Consider the following 14,650-nt stretch of genomic DNA (forward strand, 5'->3'; position numbering starts at 1 on the left):
TATTGTGTTGATGAAAGAATGTTGTGTTGTTCGAGGTATAGAGAGAGGCGAGAGTTGACTAGTTTTTCAAGGATTTTAGCTAGGAGGGGGAGGTTGGAGACAGGTCTGAAATTGGAAAGGATGGAGGGATCGAGATTAGGTTTTTTTGAGGATCGGTTTGACCACTGCTTGTTTGAGAAAGTTGGGGACTGTGCCTTGTTCCAGGGAGCAGTTACAGATGTTTGCCAGGGGTTTGGCAATTTCTTTGGGAATGGATAGTAGAAGTTTGGAGGGGATTGTTTCGGAGGGATGCGAGGATGGTTTAATCTTTTTTAGGATGTTCTCTATTTCCAATGAGGAGGATGAGTCAAACGTAGAAAGAGTGGCAGAGCAGTTGAACGTAGGAAGGATCACTCTATTGGTGTTGGGAGAGAATTGAGTAATGAGGGTAGAAACTTTATCTTTGAAGAAGTGTGCTAGTTCATTGCAGCGATTCTTGGAGGTGGCTGTCAGGGCCTGCGCAGGAGAGGGGCAGGTAAGGTCAGCAATCAGGGAGAAAAGGGCCTTGGGATTGTATTGGAGACCGTGAATCTTTCTAGCATAGTATTCTCTTTTAGTTAGAAGTATGGAATTTCTGTATTCGTGCATGCGTTGATAGTAGGCATTTTTGGTTGCTGGGGAGGGGTGTTTGCGCCAGTTCCTTTCTGTAGCTCTAAGGTGTGTTTTGAGGATTCTGAGATCAGGTGTGTACCAGGGTTTCCTATTTGGGCTGGCCTGTTTGATGGTCTTTGTTTTAACGGGGCAGAGCTTGTTAGCGATGTTGAGAGTGACATCAAGCCAAGAAGAAAAGGCGTTGTCAGGTGACGAGAGGTCGAGTTGACTAGAGATGACCGAGCATGCTTGTGTGAGGGAGTCTAAAGGTGCAAGTTTTGCGGTATTTAAATGATAAGAGGTTGGGATGGAAGGGTAGGGGGTGTTTTTGGGAGTGCGAGGGTGGTTTGGATAATAGAGTGATCAGACCATGGAACCGTAATACATGATGGGGCATTGATGATTTTGATGGGGGAATTGGTGAATATAAGATCCAAGGTGTGGCCTGCTTTGTGGGTGGGGGAGTATACAATTTGATTGAAACCCATAGCTTCAATGGAGGAGAGGAAAGCTTCACATGTCCAGGACTGAGGGACGGTGTCAACATGTAAGTTGAAATCTCCAAGAAGGATCGTAGGTAAGTCAGGAGAAAGGGAGTTGGCGAAGAATTCGATGAGGGGGGAGGAGTCCTTCTCTAGTAGACCTGGAGGGGTGTAGATGAGACATAGTTGTAGAGATTCTGATTTGAAGAAGCCAATTTCGTCTTGATTGGGGAGATTGCATTTCTGGGATATAAGCTTGAAATCTTTTTTTTTACTGCCAAGAGAAGGCCCCCTCCTCTTTTCTTTTTACATGGAATAGAGAAAAAGTCGTATATGTCGGTGGGGAGCTGGTTGATGAGAGGAGTGTCATGAGGTTTAAACCAAGTTTCGGTTATGGCACAGATTTCAGGTTTGGAGTCTGTAAGAAGGTCATGTAGAAGATGCAGGTTTTTTTGGAGGGATTGGGCGTTGAACAGGAGTAGAGAAATAAGTGAGAGAGCAAGGGCTTGGGAAAGGGGGGAGATGGGAATGTGGATGAGCCTTCTTGTTCAACTTGTTCAGCTTCATCGCCATAAACCACCCATGGCCCACCCACCAGCCATTCCAAGACCATGCTTGTTCCTTTTCTAGACCAATAGGAAAGCTGTTACAGTGTGAGGTAGGCAGATGTTTTTATTATACAGGTTTTTACATATCTTTGGCTTCTGATTTCCATTACAAACTGTTTGAAAGTAATAGCCAATTATTTTGAAACACTTGCACAAGAATTGCAGATCTTCTAAAGTACAAATCTAATTAATAGCAGAGGCCATGCAGTCTCCCACATTTTGTGAATAGGCTGTAGGCTCAGACATAAAACTAGTCATTTTGCTCTAGCACGACTGAACATGTGCTTTATACAAAGGTTGCATAGCTGCTGCTCTTCTTTTTAAATTAAAACCAGACAGCAGATTGAACTTAAAAAAAAAAAAAAATAATTCCCTCTCATTTAAGAAATAAGGCAGCAATTTCAAGAAGTTTACACCATTATGGACATTGCCTTCTTAGTTAAAAATTGGGAAGCTGCATATGTCTGTTACCTGGAAAAACTTCCAAAAATGAGCTTGATCCCAACCTCTATTATATCTGCTTCTTCAATCCACATTATATACTATGGTCCTTAAATGTAAATATAACATTGGAAGAATATTACCCAGTACTGTTTCAGAGCATAGCCTTCCAAGATATTGATCCAGTTTGTACATTTTTAGTCCAGATTGCCTCTAACAATCTTAGAGGAAAGCCATATACAACTGCACATGCTTATTACGGTTAGGGAAATCAAATCTGCAGTTGCATCTCTTAAAGTAGGAAAAGCCAAGCCTTAGCTGCACATCCATCTGAATGCTGCAAGGGACAAAATGTCTTAGCAGCACACAAAAAAGCTACTGGAAGCATATAATTGAGTATAGTAATATTTCTCAATTAAAACTACAATGTATTGTGTAGCTAATCAATTTTGAACCCAGGAAAGGATTGTCTAACTGTGGTCACATCATCCAACTTTACTTTTAAATGTCGATATCTAAAAATAGAGTTGGATATTAAAATGTTAAGGTTTTAGCAGATTAGCAAAAACATCTTGGCAAAAGGGTGACTACAGCTCAAACAATTTGTTGCATTACTCCTATCAGGAAAGTAGGGAATTTTCAGGAGGGGGGGGGGGAGGAACGGGTAAAAACATATATAAGAGAGTCAAATCAACAAAAACCTGGAACATAGTCTAAAGAACCAATATACCACTGATCCCCCCTCCCCCCCAACTGAACAGGATTTCTCCAATAAGAGACAAGCCACCTACCACAAACATATCACCACACTCAAGAACAAAGAGGCAAAACTATCCAGCCTCCTCTGTACCACACCAGGTCAAAAAACTGGATACCCCGAACCACACACTCACTCAGACAGAGGAAGCTGTCCTTGCACAAGGACTCTCCTTTTGCCCCACCAACTCTACATAGAGAATATAATTCTGCGGTGACCTGGAATCCTACTTCTACCATCTTCGACAACTCAAAGAATACTTGCATATTAACTAGCACGCCAACATACAGCCACACACAGATGCTGATACACCCTCTCCACCTACCCAGAAATCAAAACAAACTCCTAATGGACACCCTCAGATAGGTGTAACACTGGACTGGATTTTTAAATAGAATGCTTTTAAGGATGTGCCTAGTTTGAGATTATTAATAAACAGCATCAGTTGCCCTACAACCTCAGCCTCATAGAATGGGAAGAAATCCATAACCTCAGAAACAATAGTTTAATGGGATAGATTTAGCTAAGTCTTGCCTCACAAATTGCCTACATTTTTTTTTAAGGTGTACATAAACGTGGATAAAGGTGAGCCAATTGATAATAGTGTATCTGGATTTCTAGAAAGCATTTGACAAAGTCCCTCATGAGAGAGTTCTTAGGAAATCAGACTGTCATGGGATAGGTGGCAGTATCCTATTGTGGACTGTCAACTGGTTAAAAGATAGAAAACAGAGTAGAGCTAAATGATAAATTTTCCCAATGGAAATAGGTGAATAGTGGAGTGCCCCAGGACTCTGTTCTGGGACAGATGCTTTTTAATATATTTTTTAATGAGCTGGAACTGGGAAGAACAAGTGAGGTGGTCAAATTAGTTGTCAAATCACAACAGGATTGTGAGAAGTTGCAAGAGGACATTGCAAAACTGGGAGACTGGGCATGCACATGGAAAATTAAATTTAACTTACACAAATGCCAAGTGATATACTTAGGGAAGAGAAATCCAAATTATAGCCACAAAATGCAAGGTTCCACATTAGGAGTCATCACTCAAGAAAAGGATCTAGGTATTCATCATTGAAAATACATTGTAATTATCTGTTCAGTGTGCAACAGCAGCAGCCAAAAAAGCAAAAAGAATGCTAGGGATTATTAGGAAACGAATGGAGAATAAATCAGAGAATATCATAATGCCTCTGTATTGCTCCATGGTGACAACTCACTAAGTATCGTGTTCAGTTGTGGTCACCATATCTCAAAGAAGATGAAGCAGAATTAGAAAAGGTACAGAGAAGAGTGACCAAGATGATAAAGGGGATGGAACAATTCCCCTATGAAGAAAGGTTAAAGTGGTTAGGACTCTTCAGCTTGAAGAAGAGACAGCCGAGGGGAGATATGATAGAGGTCTATAAAATGAGTGGAATGGAACAAGTAAACATTAATTAGCTGTTTATTCTTTCGAAAAGTACAAAGACCAGGGGATACACAATGAAGTTACTGGCTAATACATTTAAAACTAAAAGAAATTTTATTTATTTTTTTACTAAATGCATAATTAAGCTCTGGAATTCATTGCCAGAGGATGTGAGGAAAGCTATTAGTGTAGCTGAATTTTTTTTTTTTATATTTAAATTTTTATTGGCAGTGTCATACATCCTAGACACAATTTACTAACAGAAAGCAACGCGAACAAGTATATAAAAATTGTGAAGAAACCAGCGAACATTAAACGCCAATATATATGAATGTGATTCCCAAATCCCCCCCTCCCCCTTTAGAGGTGTACAGCCAGATATAAAATAAAGAGGACAATGCACAGATGACCACTATAAAATGCATGTATAGGACAGGTGAAAGGCCGAACTCAACACGAAACATGACTTCAGACTCTACTCTCCTGCAGAGTACAATAAACCATTCAGAGGAAGCAATGTTGCCAGCGTTCATATAGGCCCCATGTCCTGTGAAAGGTATGGAGTGAGTTATTTTTGTAAGCCGTGATACGTCCCAATTTGCCTCACAAATTGCCTACATTTTTTTTTAAGGTGTACATAAACGTGGATAAAGGTGAGCCAATTGATAATAGTGTATCTGGATTTCTAGAAAGCATTTGACAAAGTCCCTCATGAGAGAGTTCTTAGGAAATCAGACTGTCATGGGATAGGTGGCAGTATCCTATTGTGGACTGTCAACTGGTTAAAAGATAGAAAACAGAGTAGAGCTAAATGATAAATTTTCCCAATGCGTTGGGACTCGTGGATCCTTCCAAAGCTGAGCTATCGAACATCTCGTGGCTGTAACCACATATTTAATAAAATAGTCATGATACTTATAGCCGTCTTTCCTGTCGTTATTAAGCAAAGCTTGTGCCGCAGTCAACTGGAACTGTATTCTTAGTACACGGGCAATCCATTCAGATACCATGGTCCACAGTTTCTGTATCTCAGGACACGTCCACCAAAGGTGGAAAAAGGTTCCCCTTTCACCGCAACTCTTCCAGCAAAGACCGTCAGAGTGCGGGGTAATGTGTTGCAGGCGGGACGGAGTAATATACCACCTGAAAAACAGTTTATAACCATTCTCGATATGCAGGGCGGAAATAAGACCTTTCCGCAGCCCCTGGAACACCCGCAACCAATCCTCCTCTACCCAGTCACATTGCAGATCCCGTTGCCAGGCCTGGATATGGGATGCTGATAGATTAAATCGACCAGATATTAGACTATAGAGATTAGAAATATGTTTGTCAACGCGATCCGTGTGGCGGCACATACTTTCAAAGGTAGGTATGCCCCTTGACAAGTCGCCTGCCACCTGGTGCTTTAGACAATAATGCCTAACTTGCAAATATTTGAATTGATCCCCCCTGGGCAAATGAAACCGATCCCTAAGTAATGCAAATGGGATCAGCCCCCCTGGCTCCCAGATATGGGCAAATTGAGTTACTCCCTGCGTAATCCAATGAGAGAAAACCCGAGGGTGTCCCGCCGGCCGGAAAGCAGAGTGGTGAAATAAGTATGTACTATGAAAAACAGATTGTGTGCCCACCAACACCTTCCTCCATTGAGACCAGGCGGCAAGGGTTGCCTCCACAGAGCCTGGCAGCTGCACCGCAGGAAGCCAGGAAGACCTCGGTTGCCACAACAGGGCCCCCAGAGGAAGAGACCCAAGTATCGTCTGTTCTAGTTGCGCCCACGGCTTACTACGCTGAACACAGTGCCAATCAACCGCCGCTTTGAGCTGAGCAGCCCCGCATACCCATACCCCCCTGCAGTCGCGGGAGATACAAAGTTTCCCGAGCTATCCTGGGTCTCTTCCCCTTCCAGAGGTATTTATGCAGCCGCTTTTGCCACTTAGCTAGAAGTGTGCCAGGGATTACCAGTGGCAAAGTTTGAAACAAATACAATAAGCGAGGTAAAATGTTCATTTTTAGGACCGCCAGTCTCCCCAACCAGGAGATATGATAGCGGTCCCATTCCTCCAGCTCCTGATATATTTTAGCGAGCAACGGCGGGTAATTTAGTTGAAACAAATCCGAGCCCAGACCCAGGTAGATACCCAAATATTTTAACTTAGTCTTAGCCCATCGAAAAGGGAATTGGTGTGTGATCTGTGTTTCCATCTCTGGGGCCAGGGTGACATTAAAAAGTTCAGACTTATCCCAATTAATGGTGAAACCGGAAACTGCACTGAAAGCCTGGAGTTCCCTCGTAATTGTCTGTAAGGATAACAAGGGGTCGGTAATGGTAAACAATAAATCGTCTGCAAAAAGGGACAGTGTGGATGAGAACTCCCCGGTCCGAACCCCTGCTATGTTATTATTATGCCGGATGCGATAGGTAAAGGGTTCCAGGAAAAGTGCAAAAAGGAGGGAGGATAAGGGACAACCTTGCCGGGTTCCCCGTTGGACAGCAAAAGAGGGAGAATAACCCCCATTAATTTTTAAGCAGGCTGTCGGCCCCTCATATAATTTATGAATCCACCTCAAAAATTTGTCCCCAAAATTATACTTTTGTAGGGTTTGGAATAAAAAAGGCCAGTGCACGTAGTCAAAAGCCTTTTCAGCATCCACTGCCAGCAAAGCCATGGGAATCTTCTGAGTGCTAGCCCACCACATAGCATCCACAGCCTTACGAACATTATCGGATGCCATCCGGCCTGGTATAAAACCAGCCTGTTCGGGATGAACCAAAGCAGGCAAAAAGGTGTTTAGCCTTTGGGCAAGGATTTTCGCTAAAAGTTTCAGGTCCAGGTTTAGCAGGGAAATGGGGCGGTAAGAGCCGCAAACCGTAGGGTCTCGCCCGGGCTTACCTATCAATGTCACTCCAGCCAAATTAGCCTCCCTAGAAAGAGAGTGCTGGGTTTGAAGTGAATTAAATAATTTTACCAGGGGGGCTACCAAAACATGAGCAAATTTTTTGTAGAAAACGGCAGTGAACCCATCCAAGCCCGGAGACTTGCCTGCTTTTAAGGATTTGATTGCCCACAATACTTCCGCTGCCGTAATGTCGCGGGATAAGAACTTTTGGTCCTCAGGGGACACCTGTGGTAGCGGGATAGGCTGTAAATATTCCGCTATGGCTTCCTGGCTAATGTTAGCGTTAGAGGCGTATAAGTCAGAGTAGAATCGCATAAAGCGCTGCCTAATAGCAGAAGTAGAGGTAATAATATCCCCCCTCTCATCCTTTACCTTTACTATATGGCATAGAAGTTGCCTAGCCTTCAGTTTACGGGCCAGGTGTTTTCCCGCCTTGTTCCCCCCTTCATAAGAGTTGTTTTACCCGGGTTAGCCGATAGGCTATCTGCGCCGCCTCGATGGACACCAGGTGCATACGCAGTTGGTCCATCCTGAGCAAAACGCGAGCATCCCCCGTTTGAGCATGAATAAGGCCCAATTGCTGAAGCTGTTGTATAGTCTCCAGCTTATCCTTCTGCTTTTGCTTCTTAAGAGAGGCTCCTTTAGCTATAAGTTTGCCCCGTATCACAGCTTTGAGACAGTCCCATAACGTAGTCGGGGCAATATCTGGGCTATCATTAATTAGCAAGTATTCCTGAAGATCGGAGTGCAGAAGAGCACAGAAGCCCTCGTCCTCCAACAAGCTATCATTTAGCTTCCAGTAGCGTTGTCCAGGGTCGGTCCGACCAGGTGGCAGCCCCAATAGCAGGATGAGCAACCTGATTAGCGCATCCCTTATCAACCAATAGGTAATCAATTCTGGAATGCGTGTTATGGGCCCTGGAATAAAAGGTATACTGTCTCTGCTTGGGATGCCAAACCCGCCACGTATCAATCAGGCGATAACGCCTTAAGAAGCTATGGAAGCCCTGGCGCTCCCGCCTCCTGCTGGAAGTGCGGCTATTAGAATTATCTAGTCTTGGGTTCGTGGTTAAATTAAAATCCCCTCCAATAAGAAGGTGGCCCTCTGCGCTCTGATCAATAAACTGCGACAAACGAGCCAGGAAAATGTCCTGAGCTTCATTAGGAGCGTAGACACTAAGTAATGAGTACTTGACTCCCGCAATGGCTACATTGACTAAAACATAGCGTCCCTCTGGGTCTGAATAACAACCAAGAAGTTCATAATGCAAATCTTTATGAATAAGGATTCCCACCCCCAAATATTTATGGGCTAGTGGCCGCGCAGCCCAATATTGTCCTGGATAAGCGCTATTACGTAGTAAGCGTTCATAGCGCTTTTTCAGATGTGTTTCTTGTAAAAACGCTATCATAGTGTGGTTCTGAGTCAAATCTGAAAAAAGGGATTGGCGTTTTAAGGGGGTATTGAGTCCCTTAACGTTTAAGGTTTGAATATGTATGGTCGTCATGATAAAGACAGGTTAGCTATCTGAATGGAGGCTGTCTAAAGCTAAACAACAGTAGACACCCTGCCTGTCCCCCAAACAAACATCTGGCATGCCCCCAACCTGAAAGCAAACAAAGTACAATCCCACCTCTAATCCCCCTCCCCGCGCCCCCACCCCCCAAGCGGTATGGTCCTCCGCAGAGGCCCACACCCTGTAAATCAGGGAGGATGCAATCATTCCAGCAACAGCCTTCCCCCTCCAACAGCGTTAAACCTTTTAGTTAGATAACAATAAACATTCCAGCACTCCCGCCGAAAATATCAAAGTAGCTATTAAATTTTTAAAAAATTTTAAGGACCAACATTATAAAAATATAGAGCAGGACATGCCAAAGTAAAACGTAGGATAAACGTTCCAAAGGTCCTGCAGCCAAACAGGGCTAGTGAATTCCAGCAGAGGCTGCGCCTTCTCGACGCAGCACAAGAGAATAGTAGCCGCCCTGTCCAAACTCAGAGCAACCAGCAACTAGGGTGCAGACAAGCTCATCCCTGCGGGCCGTGGTCCGGATGTCTCCGGAGCCTCTTATCCCCTCGGTTAACCCTTTGCCACCGGGGCGGGTCCTCCTTGCGCACAGGTGGCTTAGGAGCCGCAGGCAGCTCCGCAATCGCTCCAAAGCCCGCTGTCTGTAACACCTGCGAAGCCTCCACCGGGGTTTTCACTCGGTGCGCTTCTCCTTTCACGGAGAAAGACAGCCCAAACGGAAATAGCCATCTGTAGCGGATTTCTTCCCTTCTCAAAAGCTCGGTAACAGGCTTAAAGTCCCGCCATTTTTTAATGGTCACCGGGGAAAAGTCTATAAAGATCATGACCTCGTGACCCTGCCATTGCCACTTGTTTTGTCGCCGGGCAATGCCTGCTATCTTCTCCTTTAAGACATAGTCCTGAAAGCAGGCAATAATATCCTTGGGTAAGTTGTTAATCCTCGGGCCCAGCACCCGGTGCGCCCGAACAAGCTGGATCTCCGCTGCCTCAGGTGGGGGCTGGTCCGGCTCTCCAGCAGTCAGGAGCATGGCACAAATCTGTTTGACTACAGCCCCACAGTCAGCATAGTCCGCGAGTTCAGGCACGCCCCGAAAACGGAGGTTGTTCCGGCGGGACCTATTCTCTAGGTCCTCAACCTTTTCTTGTAAACGGTCCACTTCGGATTGGATTAGGGTAAGGTTCTCGCGGTTTACCTTTACTTCCTCGCTATTTGCCTCCGCTCTGGTCTCCACCTCAAACAGGCGCCTCCCGTTCTCAGCCAGGTCCCCTTTAATATCTTCGATCGATGCTCGCAGGTCAGCAGTGTTAGTTGCTAATTCTTGCTTAAGATCCGCGAACCACCGCTTCATGTCCGCCCGGGTAGGCAATTCTGAGTTATCCAGCTGGTCCTCTGCGATCTCCCCCGGCGATTCCGCCGCGTCCATGCTGCCGGCCGCCATATTGTCTTCCAGCGAGTCCTCAGGCAGCGCAAGTTTGTAGTAGGAATACTTTTTAAAATCGAGCGGTTTTTTCCGACTCGACATCTGAGAGGTGCTGGGGTGCTCTGTACGCGGTTTGGTCCCGATTCGGCACCGTGGAAGTGCCCGATGTTATGCGATGCTGTGTCGGAGCAGAGGAGCCATAGATTCAGGCTGCTGTCTGCATGGATGATGTCACTTCCTCCTCAGTGTAGCTGAATTTTAAAAAAATGTTTGGACAAGTTCCTGGGTGAAAAGTCCATTAACAATTAAGGGAGAATTGTAGAAGTCCACTGCTAATTTTTGGGATAAGCAGCTTGGAATTTATTTACCCTTTGGGATCCTGCCACATACTTGTGACCTGGCTTGGCCTCTGTAGGAAACCGGATACTGGGCGTGATGGACCTTTGGTCTGAGTCAGTATGGCAAGCCTGATGTAAAGAAGCTGAGAAAGGAGAAGCTATGGTTGTTATGAATAGATTGGACCATACATGAGAAGCAAGGAGATAAGAACATAAGAAAATGCCATACTGGGTCAGACCAAGGGTCCATCAAGCCCAGCATCCTGTTTCCAACAGTGGCCAATCCAGGCCATAAGAACCTGGCAAGTACCCAAAAACTAAGTCTATTCCATGTAACCATTACTAATGGCAGTGGCTATTCTCTAAGTGAACTTAATAGCAGGTAATGGACTTCTCCTCCAAGAACTTATCCAATCCTTTTTTAAACACAGCTATACTAATTGCACTAACCACATTCTCTGGCAACAAATTCCATAGTTTAATTGTGGGTTGAGTAAAAAAGAACTTTCTCCGATTAGTTTTAAATGTGCCCCATGCTAACTTCATGGAGTGCCCCCTAGTCTTTCTACTATCTGAAAGAGTAAATAACAGATTCACATCTACCCGTTCTAGACCTCTCATGATTTTAAACACCTCTATCATATCCCCCCTCAGTCGTCTCTCTCCACTGTCCACTCCCTTCCACTGAGAAAATTGCCCATTTAATCCTACTCTCTGTTTTCTGTCTTTTAGCCAGTTTGCAATCCACGAAAAGACATCGCCACCTATCCCATGACTTTTTACTTTTCCTAGAAGCCTCTCTTGAGGAACTTTGTCAAACGCCTTCTGAAAATCCAAGTATACTATATCTACCGGTTCACCTTTATCCACATGTTTAACTTCTTCAAAAAAGTGAAGCAGATTTGTGAGGCAAGACTTGCCCTGGGTAAAGCCATGCTGACTTTGTTCCATTAAACCATGTCTTTCTATATGTTCTGTGATTTTGATGTTTAGAACACTTTCCACTATTTTTCCTGGCACTGAAGTCAGGCTAACCGGTCTGTAGTTTCCCGGATCGCCCCTGGAGCCCTTTTTAAATATTGGGTTTACATTTGCTATCCTCCAGTCTTCAGGTACAATGGATGATTTTAATGATGTTACAAATTTTTACTAATAGGTCTGAAATTTCATTTTTTAGTTCCTTCAGAACTCTGGGGTGTATACCACCCGGTCCAGGTGATTTACTACTCTTCAGTTTGTCAATCAGGCCTCCCGTGATTTGATTCAGTCCATCTGAATCATTACCCATGAAAACCTTCTCCATTACAGGTACCTCCCCAACATCCTCTTCAGTAAACACCGAAGCAAAGAAATCATTTAATCTTTCTGCGATGGCCTTATCTTCTCTAAGTGCCCCTTTAACCCCTCGATCATCTAACGGTCCCACTGACTCCCTCACAGGCTTTCTGCTTCGGATATATTTTAAAAAGTTTTTACTGTGAGTTTTTGCCTCTACAGCCAACTTCTTTTCAAATTCTCTCTTAGCCTGTCTTATCAATGTCTTACATTTAACTTGCCAATGTTTGCGCTTTATCCTATTTTCTTCTGTTGGATCCTTCTTCCAATTTTTGAATGAAGATCTTTTGGCTAAAATAGCTTCTTTCACCTCCCCTTTTAACCATGCCGGTAATCGTTTTGCCTTCTTTCCACCTTTCTTAATGTGTGGAATACATCTGGACTGTGCTTCTAGAATGGTATTTTTTAACAATGACCACACCTCTGACATTTTTTACTTTTGTAGCTGCTCCTTTCAGTTTTTTTCTAACAATTTTTCTCATTTTATCAAAGTTTCCCTTTTGAAAGTTTAGCACGAGAGCCTTGGATTTGCACACTGTTCCTTTTCCAGTCATTAAATCAAATTTGATCATATTATGATCACTATTGCCAAGCGGCCCCACCACCGTTACCTCTCTCACCAAGTCCTGTGCTCCACTGAGAATTAGATCTAAAATTGCTCCCTCTCTCGTCGGTTCCTGAACCAATTGCTCCATAAAGCTATCATTTATTCCATCCAGGAACGTTATCTCTCTAGCGTGACCCGATGATACATTTACCCAGTCTATATTGGGGTAATTGAAGTCTCCCATTATTACTGCACTACCAATTTGGTTAGCTTCCCTAATTTCTCTTAGCATTTCACTGTCCATCTCACCATCTTGACCAGGCGGACGGTAGTATACCCCTATCACTGTAGTCTTCCCTGACACACAAGGGATTTCTACCCATAAAGATTCAATTTTGTATTTAGTCTCATGCAGGATGTTTATCCTGTTGGACTCTATGCCATCCCGGACATAAAGCGCCACACCTCCTCCCGAGTGCTCCTCTCTGTCATTGTGATATAATTTGTACCCCGGTATAGCACTGTCCCATTGGTTATCCTCTTTCCACCATGTCTCTGAGATGCCAATTAAGTCTGTCATCATTTACTGCTATACATTCTAATTCTCCCATCTTACTTCTTAGACTTCTGGCATTAGCATACAAACATTTCAAAGTTTGTTTTTATTTTTATTCTGCTTTTTAATTGATAGGGATAAGTTAGAATTTTTTAGCTCAGGTGAGTTTTTAGTTACAGGCACTTGGACTACTTTTCTAATTATTGGAACCTCACTGTCGGGATGCCCTAATTCTAATGCATCATTAGTATCCTTTAAAGATACCTCTCTCCGAACCATGCGCTGCTGAGTGACTGTCGGCTTTCCCCTTTGTTCTTGTTTAAAAGCTGCTCTATCTCCTTTTTAAAGGTTAGCACCAGCAGTTTTGTTCCACCCTGGTTAAGGTGGAGCCCATCCCTTCGGAAGAGACTCCCCCTTCCCCAAAAGTTTCCCCAGTTCCTAACAAAACTGAATCCCTCTTCCTTGCACCATCGTCTCATCCACGCATTGAGACTCCGGAGCTCTGCCTGCCTCTGGTGACCTGCGCGTGGAACAGGGAGCATTTCAGAGAATGCTACCCTGGAGGTTCTGGATTTAATTTTACAAGCCCCTGCCCCCAGATCCCGATGAAGAATACCAGAAGAAACCACACAAACTCCTGAAGGAATTCCTTACTAGAATAAGCCAACAGATTTACATGGACACACCCCAGGAGCCTCAACCAGGTACTTATCTATTACCCAAAATACCAAACCAGGGAACTCTAGACCCCCCATTGTTTCTAGCATCAAAACCCTCACAAGTAGGCGTGTCTAGTTTCATAGATTCCATCCTCAGAGCCTATGCTACCAGCACTTCTAGCTACCTTCATGACACTACAGATTTTCTGAGGAAGCGCTGTTCTATTGGCCACCTCCCAGATACCATCATTCTGGCAACCACATATGTTGAATCCCTTTACACCAATATTCCTCACAAAGATTGATTACAAACCATTAGGAATATCATCCCAGATGCCACAGCAGCTGATCTGACCAATAAACTTCACACACAGCTATTTCAGATTTGTAAAGGCCTTGTATTTGCAAGTCAATGGCACTGCCACGGGTACCCGCATGGCTCCATATCATGCTAACATTTTCATGGCTGATTTAGAACAATTTTTCCTCAACTCCTACACCCAGAAGCTGCTCCTCTAACTAAGGTACATTGATGACATCTTCATCATCTGGACCCATAGACTTGAAGCATTTAAGAATTCCACTAAGAATTCAACAAATTCCACCCCACCATCAAAATCCCCACAGCAAGTCCACTTTCTGGACACCCCTGTTCAACTACATGAGGGGCACATAAGAACCCTATATCGGAAACTTACTGACTGCCACATATACCCACATGCCTCCAGCTTCCACCCACCCCCACCACCAGGTTCATTGATTACAGCCCACTGACCCCTCGGAGAGGGACTCCCATCTAAAGAAATTACAATGGACATTATTGGAATTACAATACCTACTTAATGAGGTAAAAACAAAAAAACAGTTCAACAGAGCCAAACATCCAGGAACACTTTGCTACAGGATCATCTCAAAGAAAGAAAACAGAACACCTCTAGTTGTTACCTTTAGCTCCCAGGTGGAACCACTGGGACAACCCATCCTGGCCAACAATATCACATTCTCAAAGGCTGTGGATAGCAAGCTTATCCT

The sequence above is a fragment of the Rhinatrema bivittatum genome, chromosome 8 (genome assembly GCF_901001135.1).
Source record: "Rhinatrema bivittatum chromosome 8, aRhiBiv1.1, whole genome shotgun sequence".
NCBI lineage: Eukaryota > Metazoa > Chordata > Amphibia > Gymnophiona > Rhinatrematidae > Rhinatrema > Rhinatrema bivittatum.